Source organism: Schistocerca gregaria, chromosome 4 (genome assembly GCF_023897955.1).
Source record: "Schistocerca gregaria isolate iqSchGreg1 chromosome 4, iqSchGreg1.2, whole genome shotgun sequence".
Taxonomy (NCBI): Eukaryota; Metazoa; Arthropoda; class Insecta; order Orthoptera; family Acrididae; genus Schistocerca; species Schistocerca gregaria.
The window spans coordinates 541,475,059-541,487,844 of record NC_064923.1 but is presented as its reverse complement, the minus strand read 5'-3'; the positions used below and the strand labels follow the sequence as shown (position 1 = coordinate 541,487,844).

The window sequence follows — 12,786 nt, the reverse complement described above, 5'->3', positions numbered from 1 at the left end:
AGCGAACTGACGCTCACGAGCGAGAGCAAGACGATCGACTTGGTACTACGGTGGTTGACGACACTGTGAGGCAGACATTATATATATATATATATATATATATATATATATATATAGAGGTGGAGCCCCTCCACGCCCACTCCGGCATGATGGCCAACACAAAAGGTCTACTGCCATGTCTGCATAAGGGTTAGTATTCACTAAAGTGAGGTGTCGCAGTATTTGGGTACTGCGATGTTTGCGTACGTCTGGTTAAGATTAACCATTAATACGCGCTCATCTGGAGATAGATTGGTCGTAATCTGACGAGCGGTAGCGGTTTTAAGGGCAGAGGAAAAAAAGTGCCAAGGCAAGAGCCAAGTGAGAAAAACCTCTGTGATTGTTAGGTCGGGTGGTAAGAGCAGTAGCGGTTGTCTTGCTGCCTGCGATAGGTTGTGCAAGGATAGGGTTTGTTAGTAGTGGGTATCATGCATGTCGATACCTTGACGTTAGGCGTTTGTGCTGCTCGGCGGCTGGCGTCGTTCAGCGTCAGCAACCTGCAACAGTTAGGTTTGTTATCGATCTTGTGTCCGATAGGTCAAATACTGGAAGCACAGTGTGAGGGAATTTTGGCAGATTGTTTGTGCGTCTGTGGGCGAGCTCGTCGGTGTCCCTGCTGTGGCCTGTTGGTCGGTTCTAATAGCAGCTGGTAGTTACCAGTCAGTGTTGCTGATATGCAGGGGCTTACCGACGTTTGTCGCTGTTTGCGTATGTTAGTTTACCATAGGTGGCTATGCCCTAGCTAGCAGTGTCTTTGGCCGCGTGTGCTTCCACCTATGGTTGTGATGTGAGGCCGACAGACGGTGTAGAGATCTTTATATACCCTATGCTCCCTCTACCCACCGCTTCTCTCAGGGAGCCAATAAGAACGCAGCATTCTATCCCACCAGCAGATGCATGTTGCTCTGAGCACGCTGGGCAAGTCGGTGCCTGTCTGACCATGCTGGACAAGTCTGTGCCGGCGTGCGAACACTGCCTGTCTCCAGCCGGTTGTGGGATTTTTGCTATTCGACAAACCCGAACGTAACGTTAAATGTAGGTAATGCTCGCTCCCATTTCGCGATAACCTTATGTTCATCTTTGTATGTATCTAGGATTGCTACAATTTCTGCCTGATAGACCGTAACGTTTCTCTCAAATTGACTAAAAATGGACGTAATTTGGGAATGAGAAATTGGGACAAAGCGAGCTACTTCTCTTACGCTTAGAAAAGTGAAAGATTGGACCAAATGCTGCTTTTAGTTGCGAACAGGTGCAGATATGTATTTGTATGTCAGTGTCGGATGCTAACAATTGTTTTACAGTTGCTGTTGATTTTGTTATGCCCCATGTCACACTGTTTGCGGCTTTGGAAACAGTAAACAGTTTGGATCTTAGCGTGAAAGTATAGTTCACTTATTTCAAAGATATGATGAAGTTTCACGGTATGACAGCACATTGCTAATTTCGCTGCTGTTACTAATTGCTCCTGTTTCAATGAATTTGAAAAAAGGTAACTGTCCATTTCTTTAAGTGCTTCCAGATTGCGCTTTACGTCAGCTAAATGATCCTTAATATCTGCCATTTCTCTATCTGCATTCAGCTTCGTCCTCACACCTCCCTCGTTTTATGAAAAAACGTTCTTCTGAATATTTTTTCTTGGAATGAACACATCCTCTTACACAATTTGAGTTCACTTGAAACAATCAAACACATTATTCACAAATTAACTGCTATACGACTAAGAGAAACAGAGAATCATGTTTCTGTAAAGCTTAAACCTGATGGCAGCCCGTCATTGCGGTATTGGGCATTCGAGTTATAGTGTTTAAAGTGGGACTCATTCTTTGAAATACCTCAGGTGGCAAATAAAATATATATCACATGGCAATGGTACATGTCGTCTAGGGAATATGTAGTAATCAAGAGCGTTCTCGTACCGACGACTCTTTATCACTTTCATATAAATATACGAGAGCCCATTACACACATTCTTGATTTCAGCCGCACAAACACGCTGTAAGCAGTAACATTCTCTTTACCTTGCGAATCCGTAGTCCTCAAGGTTAATTGTCGTAACATATTGAGGAAAAACGAGCTCTAGAATATTTTTACTAATGTGTGGCAACAGCTCTGTTCTTGTGCAGTCACTATTCACCTTTAACAGCGGTAACTAAAGCATGACCATACTTTGCACAATACACTCTCAACCACTCCTCAAATTCACTATCAAAATTACTGCATTACCTTATTCACAAACATCCCGCACACACTTGTCGTTGAACAACTGAATGACGATGGATTCATAGTGATTATTCAGTTACATACAGTTGGTGCGCTGTAAGGAATAAACAGAAGTCTATTGTGAACTTGGAATAAAGCATTCTATGCATTCAAGCCTGTACGAGGTTTTTGCATAACATAATACTCCTTTTTGAAAATTCAACTGCCGGACACTCTAGTTATAGGATCCAAACAGGTCGGTATCGTTAAATCGCCGTTCCTCGCAGATGTAACAAACGAAATCTGTGTATGACGCTCTAACAGGAAATTTTGTTTCTTCGTAACAAACTCAATTTTGACGACTGCAACAACAGATCCGTCTCGCAGTAATCCTACTACTGTTTCAAAGTGTTAAACAGGTACGGTGCTTAGCATCAGGAACTTAAAAATGTTCTTACACTACGACAGTTTTGCGGCTTCTCCACCAATCTGCTAGGCCCATGAAAATTAACTCCAAATGGACGTACCCTAGTATATATTGCCCCCACAATGATTTCTTAGTCAGGTGAAATTTGTTTGATCTTGGTGGTGCAGCTATGCATGGAATGCACTGATACACACCCCGACGCAAGAAGTCACTGTGTGTTGTTTGGATTTACAGGTATCGAAAATACGAAAAGGTTTCGTGGAAGTAGAGAAACAGGATGTTTGTCTGCAGTGTGAAAACGACGCCCAGCTGGTACGAGTGTGGTCATATAATAATCTTCTTTATTCACCTATAACTGATAGTGCGAAATGTTATGTTGCTGCTTGAACGTAAACGTACTGCGGCTCATGTTCCGACATATAACCAGACGTTTGTGGGAAGTGATCAAACTACTATTCATGTAAGAAAAAAAAATGACGCATGTCTATTCATAAGGGAAGGATAGATTTGACGTGGTGAATTAAGATTTCAACGCACTGAGGAGTATATTCGAACATAAGGGGTGACAGATTCATTTCGTACAATATATGTAGCAATGCAAGTGTTCCACGAAGGGCAATGTAGCTGTAACGAAACGCCCCCTCATCGGCACCCCCAAGAATATCCTCGCGTTTTTCTTGTTGCACTATCGTCTCCGACGTAGATTACAGCACACCAACCTGTATTGGTGATGTCTTAGAATCCTTTCGTCCGTGGGAGCGTTGTTGATTATCACATAGTGCCGGACTCCTGCGCCTTATCACACTTGTTTGAGAGACTCTTGGCAGGATGCAGCTCCTTCAGGAAGCGATGACTGGGAAACTTAAACGTCAAATAATTTCCTGCAATGAAGAGAAGGTTGACACTTGGCCTGTGTGAGTGTGGGCATACCATACTTTTTTCGGGTGCTGCACACGTATAAATGATAACTGCACTGCTTGTCTGAAATGTGTATATGTTGCAGTGTAGCGATTCTGTGGCTTATGTTGCGGTACGTCCAGAGAAAATAACTGTGTGACACATCGTGAGGGAGGTATAGATTCAGCACATCGATAGCTGTAAGGGTGTGAGAGAGATTTTATATGGAAAATTATGTGCCCTATAGTTGCTGAGATTCATTCCACAACAATGAGCGTCAAGAGGAGATATTTTCAGACTGTGGCTCGGTGGCAGACAGCGGCAGAAATCCTAATATTTAATTGTAGTTACACTGATAAATATGCTCCTGGTTCCTAATATTCTTGTAAGTCTGGAGATGCCCGTAGAAAGCACAGCAGCAAGCAAGCAGGTCAGGGCCAGAAACAGTAACGCCTTTATGTCCAAGGGAACCGACCCAGGCGTTGTGCAACAGTTTGGAAAGTAACCTCGGTCCGCTGAGGGCACTCTGGTCATGCGTCGTGCCAGTGTGTGTGTGTATGTGTGTGTGTGTGTGTGAGTGTCTGTGTGAGGGCAGACGATTTGTGACCACGGATTGCACTGGATAACCTACCGAGCTCGTGGGAAACATCTAGTGTTATGAGGACTAAATAAGGTCCATCTGCTTATGCTGTCTGCCTTCATGGTATATGTGCGTGAGTCTGATGGTCGACAGCTATATGCAGGATGCAGAGGTGATGATTTTGTTTGGTGTAGGATACTAACTGTGTGTTTACTACATCAGTACGGTATGTGGAGATATATAGTCGGGTTGGAGACCGGTTTCACGCTGAAATATTCAGTCAGTGGCAGAGCTGTGTACTTGAGAAAGTGTCTTTCCATATTTGATGGAATGTAGTGCACTTTTGCAGGATTAAACTGTCAGTGAAATATAGCGATCTGTACAAGATAGCTTTGCCACTGAAAGTCTCGTCTGTAGAAAAAATGGCAGATAGTACTCCCACACCAGCACCATCACTAATTTGATAAGTAAATTCAGTAACAGCCAGTCAGAATGCTCCATTCACTCACAAGACATCCTCTGTACTGACACTTAATAGCCTCTGTAGACTGGTCGAACAAAATTGGGTCAAGGTGTTACTAAAAGTTCTGAGAGTAACGTGATGTCTTATTTATTCAAGAGTTCAAAGACAAGTTGAAGCAGACCATGCATCCCTGGTGGGACGCTGTCCTTCATCCGCCACTGTGGCATTAGGACATCTCCACTGTAGGAAAGTGTTTCGAATTCTGTTTGTGTAATGTTCTGATTTTCATGTCTGTGCTTAGACAGTACTCCCTTTGCAAACAACAAGAATGCTTCTATGACTAACGGTGTTCCCACAAGCATAAATAGACATGTTGGCCGTTTTTAGCGGTGAGAACATGTGTGGAATGTTTACCATTGCTGAGATGGGATGTTAAAAGCAGGACATTACGATTTCTGGGAGGGATAACAGGAGATGGATGGGCTGTCGTGTTAGGATCCCCATGAAGAAAACATCCTGTGTTATTCTGGGCTATTTTCGTAAACATGTCCTGTTAGGACAAGATCATGAATGCTCCTACAACAACAAAAGCGACCATTAACTTTTTCTGTGGCACTTTACAATTTCCAGGAAGGGTGGATATGTAATGGTCTGGCTCTCCTGTTAGGATCGCTAGGAAGAATGCATCCTTTGTTATTCTGGGATATTTTTGTAAACAATTTCTGAAAGCATGCAGAAGTTTTCTATGGCACGTCCAGAGGGAGACTTGGCTGTTATTTACATAGACATGAGATGTCAGTATAACACTGACAACCTTTAGGCTGCGCCTGCTAGGGTGAGTCCCTATACAAACATTTCGCAGCTATGCATCAGCTATGCTGGGCAGGTAAACACGTGTTTTGACAGGAATTTCTCAAGTGTGAAGTATGAAAGGGATGCCATTGCCTCATGTTTCCAGTACCTGAACAGACACCTGTGCATGGCTAAGCAGCTGACAGCCACGACGACGTTTTGTGGGGGCCACCTGTGCATCCTGACTCCTGGCAGCATGTGCAGTGGTGTTCTGTACAGTCCAGAGGACGGCACATGCTCCATGATCGAAATCCTTTTTCCAGTGTAATTAGGTGTGATAGGTCTTTCATGACAGCATTCTTTGCGTGATCAGAATGAAAAAAAAACAAGCTATTTAATTACTTCTTACAAGACTTCCATCTTTCCAAACAGTAGAGAACTATGAGCAATAGATAGCCAAGCCCTGCATACTGATTTTTTTTTTATAAATAGACCATATACCCTTGAATGTCCCTTTGTGAGATCCTTTCTCTTCATCACAGAGCCACCAATCTGCTGGTGGGGAAGGAGTGGGGAGAGGGGGGATGGAGGTTCACCAGAGGGGAGGAGTTAATTAATTGATCAACTTAATCAAGTAGTCAGTCAAATTGATAAGAGTAAGAGGGAGCTAATCAAATAACTCAGACCTAAAAGTGTACCTGTAGCAGCAAGGTTTAGGAGTGGGTTGTAGGTTTCCTGAGGGGCTGGTTGAGGAGGGGGTGGGGTGGGGGAACAATACTTCAAGGACCTGTCCATCAAAAGAAAGCATATTAGCAGAACAATTGGTTAATGGTTTGTCAGTCAAAGGAGAACAATAGGCTTGCCCCTGAGTGCATACCTGCCCCTGATGTAGGCAAGCCGCACTGACAAAATGCGCTGATGGCCTTGTTGCCTACTACTCACAAGGTTGTCAGCTACTTCCTCACAGAGGTCCCAGTGTTTTATTCTAGATGATGTGGCTTGTTCAGCTTTGTGCTTCTGACTGCGTGCTGTGGTGACTCGTCACAGCGACATTAATAGTGTGTTAGGGGATAAAAGTCATTGGATTCCTTCTAATATCATGTCGGATCTCCTTGTTCCTGGCTTAGTGCAGCTGCTCGACGTGGCGTGGACTCACCAAGTCGTTGGAAGTCCCCTGCAGAAATAATGAGAAATGCCACTTCTACGGCCATCCACAATTGCAAAAGTGTTACTGCTGCAGCATTTTGTGCAAAAACTGATCTCTCGATTATGTTTCGTAAATGTTCGATGGGATACATGTCGAGTCGTCTTGATGGCGAAATCATTTTCTCGAACTGTCCAGAATGTTCTTAAACCAATTATGAACATTTGTGGTGCAATGATATGGTACATTGTCATGCATTAAATTTCCATTGTTGTTTGAGTATATGAAGTCCATGAATTTCAGAAAATGGTTTCAGTTGCTTCAACTGGACCATAGGACCCAATCCATTCCATATAAACACAGCCCACACAGTTACTGAGTCACCACCAGCTTGCACTGTGTCTTGTTGACAACTTGGGTCCATGGCTTCATGCAGTCTCTGACATTCGAACCCTACCATTACCTTTCACCAACTTAAACAGGGACTCATCTGACCACACCTCAGTTTTTTAGTCGTCTATGGCCCAAGTTATATGGTCACAAGCAGAGGAGAGGCGCTGCAAACATTGTCGTGCTGTTAGCAAAGGCACTCACATTGGTCGACTGCTGCCATCGCCGAGTAACGCCAGTTCACCACGCTGTCCTAACGGATACGTTCTTCGTACGTCCCCCTTTGATATCTGTTCTTATTTCGTGTGGTGTTGCTGGTCTGTTAGCACTGACAACTCCATGCAAACGCCGGTGCTCTTGGCCGTTAAGTGAGGGCCGTCGGCCACTGCATGGTCTGTGGTGAGAGGCAATGCCTGAAATTTGATATTCTTGGCACCATCTTGACACTGTGGGTCTCGGTATAATGAATTCCGTAACGTTTCCCGAAATGGAATATTCCACGTGTCTAGCTCCAGCTACCATACCACGTTGAAAGTCTGTTAAATACCGTCGTGCAGCCACAAATATGTAGGAAGCCTTTTCACGCGAATCACTTGAGTAAAAATGACAGCTCCGCCAAACACTACCCTTTTATAACTTTTATACGCGATATTACCACTATGTATATGTGTGTGTATCGCCATCTCATAATTTTTGTCATCTGTTGCTCAAGTCAGCCTCCGGCACTGGTACTCCTGATGCCATTGCTGCAGCTCCACCTGCATATTTCCAACCATCAAGTCGCGCCGCTCCAGGAAATGTTCGAATGGTACTGGCTCTACCCACTTGCCTCCAAACACGCCTGGCTCATGCTGGCACGATAAGCCAGGTTGATGGGAGAAAAATGTGCCACGAAATTTCAATTTTATCTCTCAGTTCCCCTCTGCTACATTGACTGTACCCAGACCTCACAAGAGGTAGTGGCCACCACTGAAATATTCACCGTAATTAGAAAACTACTTAACATAAAACAAACACAATAAAACGGGAAAGACTAGTCTGTCACCGCAACACTCTCACAAACAATTCAGTTGTGTTGTCTAAAATGATTCTTTATTGGTTGTGGCCCAGCGCTCCTTGCTGACAACGCAGCAGAAAGACAAGAACTTGTCCATGCCCGTAAAGAGAGTAAAGAAAATACCTGACAAGTCCCTAGCTGGGAACACCATTCTAGAAACTGTGCACTGAAGCTCACCAGCGTTTCCTTCAAAATATTAACACTCGCCATTCTTTGCAGTACACTGTGCCTGGCGTTTGGGTATAACATGTGCCATATTTTCACATTATTCAGTCCCAATAGCTGTTTTTCTTTGTGTACAGCAACCAGGTAATAGAGACACTGTACCATTTCTGCTATCGAATTCACAGAGAAGTCACGATTATTCATCGCACCTAGTAACTGGTGAGGTAATCTAGCAAACTGCTTACACCACCTTCTGTTTTCCAACACTGGTGCCTTTAACTCACCTGCGTTACTAACATCGTCCCCCAGTCACATTTAGATTCATCCTACTGACCTGCAAGGATGACATTGACAACATACCACTTACAACAACATCAACCTGCACTGCCCGACTTTGTAATTTATTTAAGATCAATTTTCTTGCTCTCTGTTTGATAGGGTTAACTCGGCCACACGGTTGCAGGAGTCCTCGCTCGAATGTCCGCCTCATAGGCCAGTCCATCCTTGTGCTGCCAAGATGGACCCGGCTCTTCCCTAAAGGCCATACTTGGAACACAACAAAGGGGCACAAGACACAGTTTCCGGAAAATACTATAATGAGGCTACCTGAGACACCAAGCTAGCTCAATTTACAACCACACTCTGCTACCGAAATTGTGGAGCATAATTTAAGTGATGGTCGAGTTTGTCTGAGACTTGTGCAAGTCTGAGCTTTTAATTTATCTTTGTTTTATTAAACAACAATTCTCGACAACAGAGCACATACAAATAAAGAAAATACTATCGTTCAACCTCATGCAATACTTACCTTCAGATAACAAATGACATATAAAAAACCAAAACAATTATTCGCCCCACAATAATAAAATAATCTGATCTCAAAAGAGGACATTAATAATATACAGTAAACACTTTTCCTCAGTTTATTGTATAGACACAAGAGTATTGCTTCTCCTACCACATAACTTTACAAAAGGACACCAAAATACATTAGCAATAAGTGCAATGGTTTACTCAAAGGATCTACAGTCCACTGCTACCAACACGTCCTCCATATCCCAGACAGACAACAGATAGGAGACACAATCTACTTGGATATATAACCCACTATAGAATCTACAAGAAAAATTCATAAAAAAACTGTAGGTACAATGACTTTAGCTGTTTTCAAAAACAAATCTGTAGCTCTATTTCCATAGAGCATCACGCCACACCGAGGAGATAAACTTAAAGATTGTTCTGGCACAATCTTCTTCCTCACAGTTCCATTGTTCTTCTTCATAACAAAAAGTACACTAGGCTGACTTCAGTAATTCCACACTGCCACACTGTATATTGGTCGGTCAAAACTTTGACAGTTACTAGTGTCCATCAACTGCATACATCAGTTTACGCTCTGCTCTGTATCACCTAGCTCTAAACTCACCACTCTCCTTCTTCCCTTTCTATAATACCAGAATGTCAGAAGGAAGACACCATGTGCTACCACAGTTCGATGATGTGCACATTATGACAGGGGAAGCCCATGCTGATCATTGCAGTGCTCTGGTGCTGCTTCCACGCTGCTCTCAGCTCCATGGCACTCTGTTTCCACAAGGTTCGTTTTACTTGGTGGCCCCAACAAACCATAGCATGTTCTGAACCAACAGAGGTTGGACCACCCCATCAATTCCAGGAAGCATTGGCCATCTAACAAACACATGACCCCTGTGATGCACTGCAGTAATGTCAGCCACTTCCTTTGCTATCTTCCAGATGATGTTGCTGGTTCAGCTCTGTATTTCCAACTGCAATCCACTCCTTGGATCAACCACTCCATCACATACCGGGTGGAGATAATGCTAAGAAAGGCCTCAACGAAACCCCACTATTTGTCAGCCTTTGTCCACAGCAGCCTCTGCCAGTGGCACAAGTCAGTGCCACTGTCAGAGAGCCACACTGCATACTCCCAGCCACCGACTCACATTGCCTCTACAAAGCTCGGAGTTGCGCTGCCTCTGCCCACTCGCCGTCACATGTACCCTCTGGTCATAATGGCGCAACCATCTGGATCTGGACAGGGAAATTAGTCTTCCAGCAGCTCTTCACGAACAGCTTGCAGTAGCTGAATTTCGTATGGCTTTATGTGTAAACGTGGTCGACAGCTCAACATGTACAGATGTACAAAAAGAGTGATATGTATATACATATAAATGTATACAGAGTCCTCAGAAAAAGTCTGAAGAGCTTGAAGGTTGTGGGGGTGGTGCACGGTAGGCTGTGCCGAGAAAAAATATTTTTAAGGAAAAAGTTCGATACTTTGCGTCATTTCTCAGTTAATTAGCATTTAAGTAAGGCAATCAGGTCATTGTGGACCCAAATTCAATTGGCCCATCAGTTACAATTAGTGTCAGTTACTCTCACAGTGCAGATGATAGCACACAAGGCTGCTCAGCCTTCGGCTTGGGTTCAGTTCCTGATACTATCCTAGATCCAATTTTTGTACCACTCTCTTGTTAGATTTTAGAAATCCTAATAATAACATATATTGTGACACTGTAACTGGCTCGCCCTTTGAATGTGCATGCATACTGGCCTGATTAGCGAACATCAATGCAAATTTACTCAGAAATGGTGCAACATATTCAATTTTTTTTCTTAAGAATTATTTCTCAGGACAACCACCCTGTATCACACTTGCAAGTTTTTCCAACTGTTTCTGACAGTCCTGTACACCTACATAGGACGTTTAAAAGCTGATGAACCTGAAGCATTTCACATTTTGTGTTTGAATCACTAATGAAGAGAAGTAGTTCTTATTTCCTCTCTAAATTGAGATGAGTGTTATTAAGAATTGTGTGAGACACTTCTAATTAAGAAGGATGATTTGTATGAAATTCAAGTGTTTATTTTTTCTTGGGTTTAATTAATATCCAGATTTTCATTTTTTGTGTCTCTAAATAATACCCAGCTTTCTGTTTGTCTTTATTGGGTTTAATGAATAACCAGCTTTCTGTCTCTCTTTTATAGGTTTAATTAATAAACAACTTTTATATTTCCAGAATGAGATTTTCAGTCTGCAGCAGAGTGTGCGCTGATATGAAACTTCCTGGCAGATTAAAACTGTGTGCCCGACCGAGACTCGAACTCGGGACCTTTGCGTTTCGCGGGCAAGTGCTCTACCAACTGAGCTACCGAGCACGACTCACGCCCGGTACTCACAGCTTTACTTCTGCCAGTATCCGTCTCCTACCTTCCAAACTTTACAGAAGCTCTTCTGCGAACCTTGCAGAACTAGCACTCCTGAAAGAAAGGATACTGTGGAGACATGGCTTAGCCACAGCCTGGGGGATGTTTCCAGAATGTTTTAATCTGCCAGGAAGTTTCATATCAGCGCACACTCCGCTGCAGAGTGAAAATCTCATTCTGGAAACATCCCCCAGGCTGTGGCTAAGCCATGTCTCCACAGTATCCTTTCTTTCAGGAGTGCTAGTTCTGCATGTTTCGCAGAAGAGCTTCTGTAAAGTTTGGAAGGTAGGAGACGGATACTGGCAGAAGTAAAGCTGTGAGTACCGGCTGTGAGTCGTGCTCGGTAGCTCAGTTGGTAGAGCACTTGCCCGCGAAAGGCAAAGGTCCCGAGTTCGAGTCTCGGTCGGGCACACAGTTTTAATCTGCCAGGAAGTTTCAACTTTTATATTATGTTTCTTGGTTTTAATTAATTGCCAACTTTTTTTAAATAATTTCAGCTTAAATCACTTAATGCAGGCGAGGCCTCCCATCCTGATTGTACACTAGACAGGTTCCTCTCAGAGTATGTTGCCGCAATAGCTCTATATTTAGCAGTCATATGCAGCCATGCAAAAACATACACAGTACATGTATATATTGTAGTATTATTCAGCAAGTTAATATTTTTTTGGAAAGGGAATGTTTTCAGGTTTGAAAAATTATCAAGTGTGTCTTGTTTGTGTAAAGTTATGATTCTTGTGCAAACTGGACTCAATTAACAAAAGAAAAGAAAAAGTATGCATTATTCTACTGGAGAAACTTTTTTAATAAAATTGGTTACTGATCCTAGATAAATATTCTGTCATCGTTCTTTCATAATAACGTGAAGGAGTATAGAGGCATGTTTAACAATTCTGATATATTGGTATAACTTTTTTATAAGATTATGTAATGTGTTGAAATACTGCATTCACAGTATGAAGATGGACGCTACTGTGTCTTTTACACAGCATGAAAAGGCCTGGAGGGGTGAACATCCTTAAGATCTTACAAGAAGCCCATCATTGGTGGAAAACTTAACTGGGCGATTCAAGCAGCACCCCATTACATTGTTTTATGAACTCTTAAACTGTTAAATTTTTGATAAAGTAAGAGTACAATGTTCTATCTTAAACACAGAAATTACAAACTGAGTGCATATTGAAAGAAGTCTATACAATGTGAGGAATTAAATAAACTTGCAGTATGAGTCAAATTAAAGACATGTATACTAATAATATGTAGAGAGCAGCTAAGCATTCTTGCAGAGAGATCCAAATGAAAGAAGTATATTACCTCTCTGCGGCAAGCCAAGTGGACATGCTGTCAGAGTGACCTCTTTAATTCTACTGTCTTCAGATGTTCGAGCATGAGTGATTAAAAC

The 12,786-nt window shown here is 42.8% G+C and overlaps 2 non-coding genes across 2 annotated transcripts; one reads left to right on the top strand and one right to left on the bottom strand.

Annotated features, from left to right (window-relative positions):
* Positions 1–11,262: 11,262 nt before the first annotated feature.
* Trnar-gcg (transfer RNA arginine (anticodon GCG)) lies at positions 11,263–11,336 on the bottom strand. The gene has a single exon. It is a non-coding gene; the product is annotated as a tRNA-Arg (tRNA).
* A 385-nt stretch (positions 11,337–11,721) lies between these two features.
* Positions 11,722–11,795, top strand: Trnas-cga (transfer RNA serine (anticodon CGA)). Its single transcript has one exon. It is a non-coding gene; the product is annotated as a tRNA-Ser (tRNA).
* Positions 11,796–12,786: the final 991 nt, after the last annotated feature.